This window comes from Coffea eugenioides, chromosome 1 (assembly GCF_003713205.1).
Source record: "Coffea eugenioides isolate CCC68of chromosome 1, Ceug_1.0, whole genome shotgun sequence".
Classification (NCBI taxonomy): Eukaryota; Viridiplantae; Streptophyta; class Magnoliopsida; order Gentianales; family Rubiaceae; genus Coffea; species Coffea eugenioides.
The window spans coordinates 8,637,169-8,644,095 of record NC_040035.1 but is presented as its reverse complement, the minus strand read 5'-3'; the positions used below and the strand labels follow the sequence as shown (position 1 = coordinate 8,644,095).

Genomic DNA, 6,927 nt, shown 5'->3' with positions numbered 1-6,927 from the left:
CACTTTAATATACATTTTACGTATAGAAACTAAAGTTAAATTTCATAATAATTTGAGGGCCACTAGAGCATTTTGTCCAAATTACTATTCTAGTTACCTACTGATCTAGTAATCCATCCATCTAGTTTCTTTTGCTAGGCTCCTTGTTGGGTCGAGTTTAATAACTATGATTTTTTGTGAATTAATTATAAATATATAAAAAATTTGTGGAGGTAAATGCAATTTAGCTGAACTCGATTCAGTGCTTTTATTTGCTGTATTTCCAATTCCTGTCCTAAAAGGCCAAAAGTACTTTTCAATAATTGCTACAGAAAGAAATCCCGTTAGGAGCAAAAATTGCCTATGGACTGTTCATTGAAGTCCTTCACTGTTGAAACTAGTGATGGAGTTCAACTTCAGGCAAAAATCTTCAGTCCAAGAGAAAAAGAGGAAGATGAAGAACAAGAAGATGATGAAAGAGCTAAGGGAAATGATGAATTGGTGGTTATTTTAGTGCATCCGTCCTCCATATTGGGTGGTTGTCAAGGCTTTCTAGGGGGGATTGCAAGTGGGCTGGCAAGAAAAGGCTATAAAGCAGGACCTTTGACATGAGAGGAGTTGGAAGATCCACAGGCAAGTCTTCTCTCACTGGATTTAAAGAAATTAATGATGTGGTTGCTCTCTGCAGATGGGCTTCTCAGAATCTTTCTATGGGTTCTTCTGCAGGTAGTCTTTATTCGCTTTTTTTTTTTTGCACATTTTGTGTTTTAATTTCAGGGATTTGTACGCTTAGCAGTCGCTGGTTTGTTAGTTTTAATTTCAAGGCGGTTGTGACTAGATTTAAAATTGTTCAGTTTTTGACTTTTGAGTGAAGGTGGTGGTGATTAGATTTAAAGTTATTCAGTTTGAGCTTGTAGTTTGAATTTATATAGGGATATAACCATTTAGGAGAAGTTGGTCCATTTCTTGATTTATCTTTGTGCAGGATTTTGCTGGCATTAGATAGTAGTGTTGTAGTGTTTGCACCTTTATTAGCAAACAAGATATTTGCTTTTAGATTTTGATACGAAAATTTATGTTGGTAGTGTTTAAAGAGTTTCCCTCCTAGTTGACTCATTTTGTCCATGTGTGAAGAACTTTCTTCTTAGATTCTTGATTGGTTCTGTGTTTGTTGAGATTTAATGCCAATTAAAGAATCGCGCTTCCTTTTGAACTTGATTTTAGTCTAAAGCAACAGTCATTAAGGTGTCTTTGTTAAGGAAGAAAATGCTCCATATTGGGTTCTGAAGCTTTGTAGACATGTTAATAAAGAGCAGTGGACTACTCCTCTGAATTCCATTTGGTTTCTGAGTTACATAGTGAGGTTCTTCCATAAGCTACTTCTTGGTTTTCCTGGGGGTTGTCTTTCAGGGTATGGTCCTGTTGGGTTTTATTTGTTTGTTTTTGCATCTTAGAGGGTGAAGGATGAATTTTCATGAAAATGGCATTTATCTGTGCTCCAGATCAACTCTTTGCAGGTTAGTTAATCTATTGCATATATTATTTAGGGCCACTAGATAGTTTAATGTCTTTTGTTGTTTAATGACTTAATTTCTAAGTCCAAGTTTTTCTTTTTAAAGAAAAGAAGCTATTCTCAGTCCAATTTAATGATCATCCTTTTGCTTTTCCACATGTCATCAAACTTGTACAGATGTTCAGCTTAGCATATATTTTTTTGGGAAAACCATTTTAGAAAAGTATGACACAGTACCATTATGTTCTGATTCTTTTGAACTCTTGTGACAGGGAACTAGCCTTTATAGATAACAAAGATCAACTCCAAATTTAGCGCGTGCACATTTGGCTGGACTTATTTTAAGAAAGATAATTTAGAATTAGCCAATAGCAAACTACTCTGCATTGCATTCAAAGCAGCATGAGCTTTTCTCCCTTCAAAATCCTTCGCCATGCATATGGTAGAAATGATTCTTATTACTGCTTGAGGTCAGCTGTTGGGTTTTATGAACATAAAAGTTTGTCTGGATGACTCTGATTTCTGTTCCTAGAATGATTCTGCTATTTGTGTACTCTTTTCATGGTAAGATATTTTGTTTAAGCAAAGTCGTTATCATGTGCAAATCTTGTTTTATGCATTTAGTGGCTGCTGATTTTTGTAGCTTTGTGCATGTCCAAAGAAGTCTGTGATTGTTAGTTTTATGAAAGTTTGATTCAAATGTTTGTGAGCATGAGGTTCCTTTATTATATAGCTTTCATCTGGCATACAAAATAAGCAGTTCCCGTTATGGTTCATTTCATAAAGGTAAAACTGTTTGGATCCCATGGTGTATGATAGTGCTTGGACAAAAGAAATGAGTAGCATCATGCTTAAGCAAAAGAAATAAATGACATTATTATTATTCTTTTTGTGGCAATAAACGAAATCATTTTGCCCAGTGATAAAACTCAAATTTGTGATATAAGTTTGTATGCCTCAAATGATAAATTTGTGTTTAAACAAAGAAATAATCAGTAGGTTTACCACCTGTATGCACAGTGAAAGGAAACTAACTTCAAAATTTTTTAAGAGCTTAATGTACATTGGTAATAGCAAATGTTATTAGTTAACGGAATATTGATGTTACTCATTTTTCTTATTTTGTGTTAACTTGATAAAAGTTTCTAGCTACAATAGTTTTTGGTGGTGATTAAATAATTTAATATTTTTTTATGCTGATCGAATATTTTGGTCTTATGTTGGTGGTTTACAGAAATGCATATCACATTGTCACAAATATTTCCTGGCACAGGTGCACCTATTGCAGGTTCTGCTGTTGATAAGGTTGAGCAAGTAGTGGGTCATGTGAGCATAGGATACCCCTTTGGTTTTATGGCATCTATCCTCTTTGGACATCATAAAGCTATCCTAAAATCACCAAAACCAAAACTTTTTATAATGGGAACACAGGATGGGTTTACCAGTGTTAAGCAATTAAAGAACAAGCTGAGTTCAGCTGTAGGTCGTGTCGAATCTCATCTTATCGAAGGTGTAAGCCACTTCCAGATGGAAGGCCCTGCTTATGATGCTGAAATGGTGAATTTGATCCTAAAATTCATTGCATCATTGTAAATACACTAGGTAGACAAAATTCTGACTTTATTTTGTTTGTATTTTTTGATTCCCAGTATGACAGGATTATTTACAATGTAGTTCGAGATTTGTCTGTTGACCCTGATATAACTTCCAGATTATGTCGATAGCTTTAAGTAGCTCCCGATGACATTACTTCGTTCAGTCCTGTTCAGTTTCGTTATTCCAAACACACAGAGACAAATGCTTTGTTCAGTTTCTGATGGATAAAATGAGAGAGAGGCACCAGGAGTGCCATACTCTGTGAGTTATCCAAGTTTCTGCATTAGCAAAGTGAAATAACAAGATCTCAAATGACATAACTTATCAGTGATAGAACTTCTGGTAACAGATACAATAATATGTGTAAATAGATTATCCTGTGTTTAAATGTTATAGCTAAGCCTTCGTTTTCATGGAATTGGCACAGGCTTCTTAAATTGAGGCCTGTTGCAAAGGAATGTACCCAGTTTGATTGTTTGTAATGGCAAAACCACTTTCTTGTGGTATGGCATCCTAAGGGGCCTCATGTACTGCCAAATTCTGGTCTTGAAGATTCATTACTGCTTGCCTAGCTTAAATGGAGGTTACACAGTCGATTGTGCCATAAGTAAACTTGTTCAAACTTGCTTTTAGAGAACGTTTATCTGACTATATACAGGTTACTATTCTGGGAAATAGAGGTCGGTCCCTTGTGTAAGAAAAAAAGTGTTGCTCTCCTCCTGAAACTCTCTCATCTTATTTTTCTTCTCTGCTGTCCTTTTGCTGCTTATGTTTGGGAGTTAGTACAGAAGTGTTGCTTGGTGTATAGCGTAGCTACTGATAGGGATCAACAAATGCAATGGATGATTCAGAAATGTTCTCATAATTCGCTTATTATTGCTGTTCAAAGGGTAACTTTTGCAGCCAGCGTGTATAGATTGTGGCATTACAGGAGCTTTAGCATCGTTAAAAACATTGTATAGCATCATAACCAATGTTGTGGTTGATTGCATTATGAAAAAGGTGGCTGGATGGATAGGGTTGAAGGCATCTCAGGAGGCTCTCAACCTTCGTGCAGAGTTAAATCTTCCTAGTTCTTGTATAGAATACTGGCTCTGAAGCCTCTTGATGATTTTGTAAGCAGTAGCTGCTTAGCTATGAATTAGCTGCTTTATGAATTAGCTATGAATAGCACGATTAATCATTAACACCTAACTGAAATAGCACTATCAAACATTAACACCCAAAAAATTCGGAAAAAAAATTGAACACCCAAAAAAAAATGAAAAAAAAATAGACTAAAACTGAAAATAAAATCATGAAATCAGATGAAGGAGAACAATTAATTAATAAAAAATTGAAAAATTTTAACTCAAATGACATCAAACGAAACATCCACATAAGCAAAAGGAATACACAAAGACATCACTACAGTACATAGAAACCATTAAAAGAAATTACATCTTAGAAATTTAGTACCATAGAAAACTATGTTTTGGAACATATATGCACGGACAAAGCACATGTAAAATATTACTAGTCTTATATAAGTACAAACATATATGAGTGATCGATCTAGATTTAGCTATATATATATATATATCCACCTCTTTCGAAACAGCCAAAGAAAATAATTTTCATCCTACATTAACATGATTAAACTGCAGTTAATTACGTCAAAATTCAAGATTGTAATTTACAAATAAAGCATCGCTATGCAGAGCAGCCCTATTACAACCGCACCAAAACAAAGTACAATTGTGAATCCTTCTTGAATGACCATAGCTGCACTGGTGTTTCTGGTTTCAATCCATTCCTCTTCACAACCTCATTCCAGCCACTCACCAACACGTACACTTCAGAGTTCCCCATATACCACTTTTTGAACTTGATTCCTGATTGAGCAAGTGATGGCTCAATTAAGAGGGCGTTAATTTCTTGCTGTTTGTTATCAATGTTGAATCTCCTCCTCTCTTCTTCTGTCAAGAACCCGTGATTCAGAACCTGTTTTACCGGAATCGACAATCTTTGAAGCCCAGTGTTCACGTCTGAAGAAGACAATTTCTTTTCAATCACCAAAACAGGGTCCCCTGTTGCCCCCAGTTCCTCTATGCACTTCTTCAACTCCAGTGGAAGTTGTTCCCGCCGGTTCTGTTCTGACGGAAGAGAACAAATATCGCCTGTTTTCTGCTTCGTCACTCGATCAGGAATATCGATCATTACAACTAGTTTCTTCTTAAAAGTAATCTTCATCTTGCTTTGCCCGGTAGATTCCTGTGTGGCCGCTGATTTTTCGTTCAAGAATGGTTCTTGGTCAAGAAGCTGATGATCATCAAGAATGGGCAAACTGATTTTGGTATCTCTTGCCAATTGAACCATTCTTTTACCTCTACTCTCCCAATTTTTCCCTGTTTTTTCAGTCAATGTGCGAAATCCCGAAAGATCATCAGCGGAACCTTTCCTGGTTCTGTGTAGATTATTGTGATTCTGGGAACTGATTCCAGTAGTTCTTGCCAAAAGAACTTCCTTTTTACCCTTATTCACAATGGATTTCTTGAAAGGTACTGTTTTTTCAATCACAGGACAAAATATCTCCTCATCTTGAGCAGAATCGAACTTTGATCTTTGAGGATACTTGCACTTTCGAGGGCGTCTGCGGAAATTCAGAACCGCCATTCTTGATCTTCCCTTCCACCAACTTAGATGCTAGAACTACGATTTCTTCCTATTAATGATTACTTAAAACTAACAATGAAAAGAAATAATTGAAGAAAACCTAAAACGGAACTGGAATGATGAAGCCCAGTGATCAGAAATCTCTGTCTCTCGTCTTCTTCTCAAGAACAACTGCTGCTGATGTTGAAAAGAAAACTAGGTTTAAGGATTCCTACGAAGAAATTCTGCGGCAATGTGAGGATTCAGAATTTATACAGCTATTTGTGTTGGATAGTTTAAGTTGGTATCTGAATCCTATTAGGACTCAGGTGGGGCATATTACCGTTATGTTAGTTTGTGGGAGTAATAGTTTTGGAAGTTTCCTTTTTTGCTTTCCTGTTAGGGGATTCTGGGATTTTAGTAATAGTACTTGATGTTCAATGCCTAAAGGTAATTTGTTGCCCGTATTAATATTTTGAGAACTATATTTAGAAAATGTAACCATTTTTCATTCCATTTTCTCCAAGAGCAAATTTAAAACTGAAACCCGGAAACCTCTTAATCCTGAATTCTATTCGGATTCGGGAAGGTCATATTACCGTTGTGTTAGTTTGTGGAAGTAATGTTTAGGAAAGTTTCCTTTTTTGGTTGCTGGGATTTTTTTTTATTGATAAAAATGGTTTCCGATCATTGAGAATTGCCAATTTGCAAGAACATATCTTTATCTGTACTGGATGTTTAATACACAAAGCTACTAATCTGGGCTTTTCTGGACGATAATTTGTTGCCATTGCTAAAATTTTGAGAAACAAAATTAGAGATTGTAACCATTTCTTGTTCCATTTTCTCCATAAGCAAATTTAAAATAGAAAGCCCTGAATCTCTTTAGATTATAATAGTAAAAATATAAAATTTGTTTTAGTGTTGGACGTGAATGGCCGTTAAATAATAGGATTTGGGGAAAAATGTAGTTTTGGCAGCCAATATTTAGTACTTGTGCAATTTTAGTCCTTGATATTTTGGTAAAAACAAATCTAGTCCCTGTTGTATCTAATTCAAAGCAAATTTAAGATATCTGAAGAATGTGTTTAATTATTGATAAAATTGAGTCACATACAGTTATATGTCTGTTAAATTAAATTTAAAAAGCAAAAAATAAAGTAGCACCTAATTTTAAACAGCAAGATTAAGGACTAATAACTCAC

General features: G+C 35.3%; 1 pseudogene; it reads left to right on the top strand.

The window, feature by feature from the left end:
- The first annotated feature begins 295 nt into the window (after window positions 1-295).
- Window positions 296-3,250, top strand: LOC113781275 (annotated as a pseudogene).
- Window positions 3,251-6,927: the final 3,677 nt, after the last annotated feature.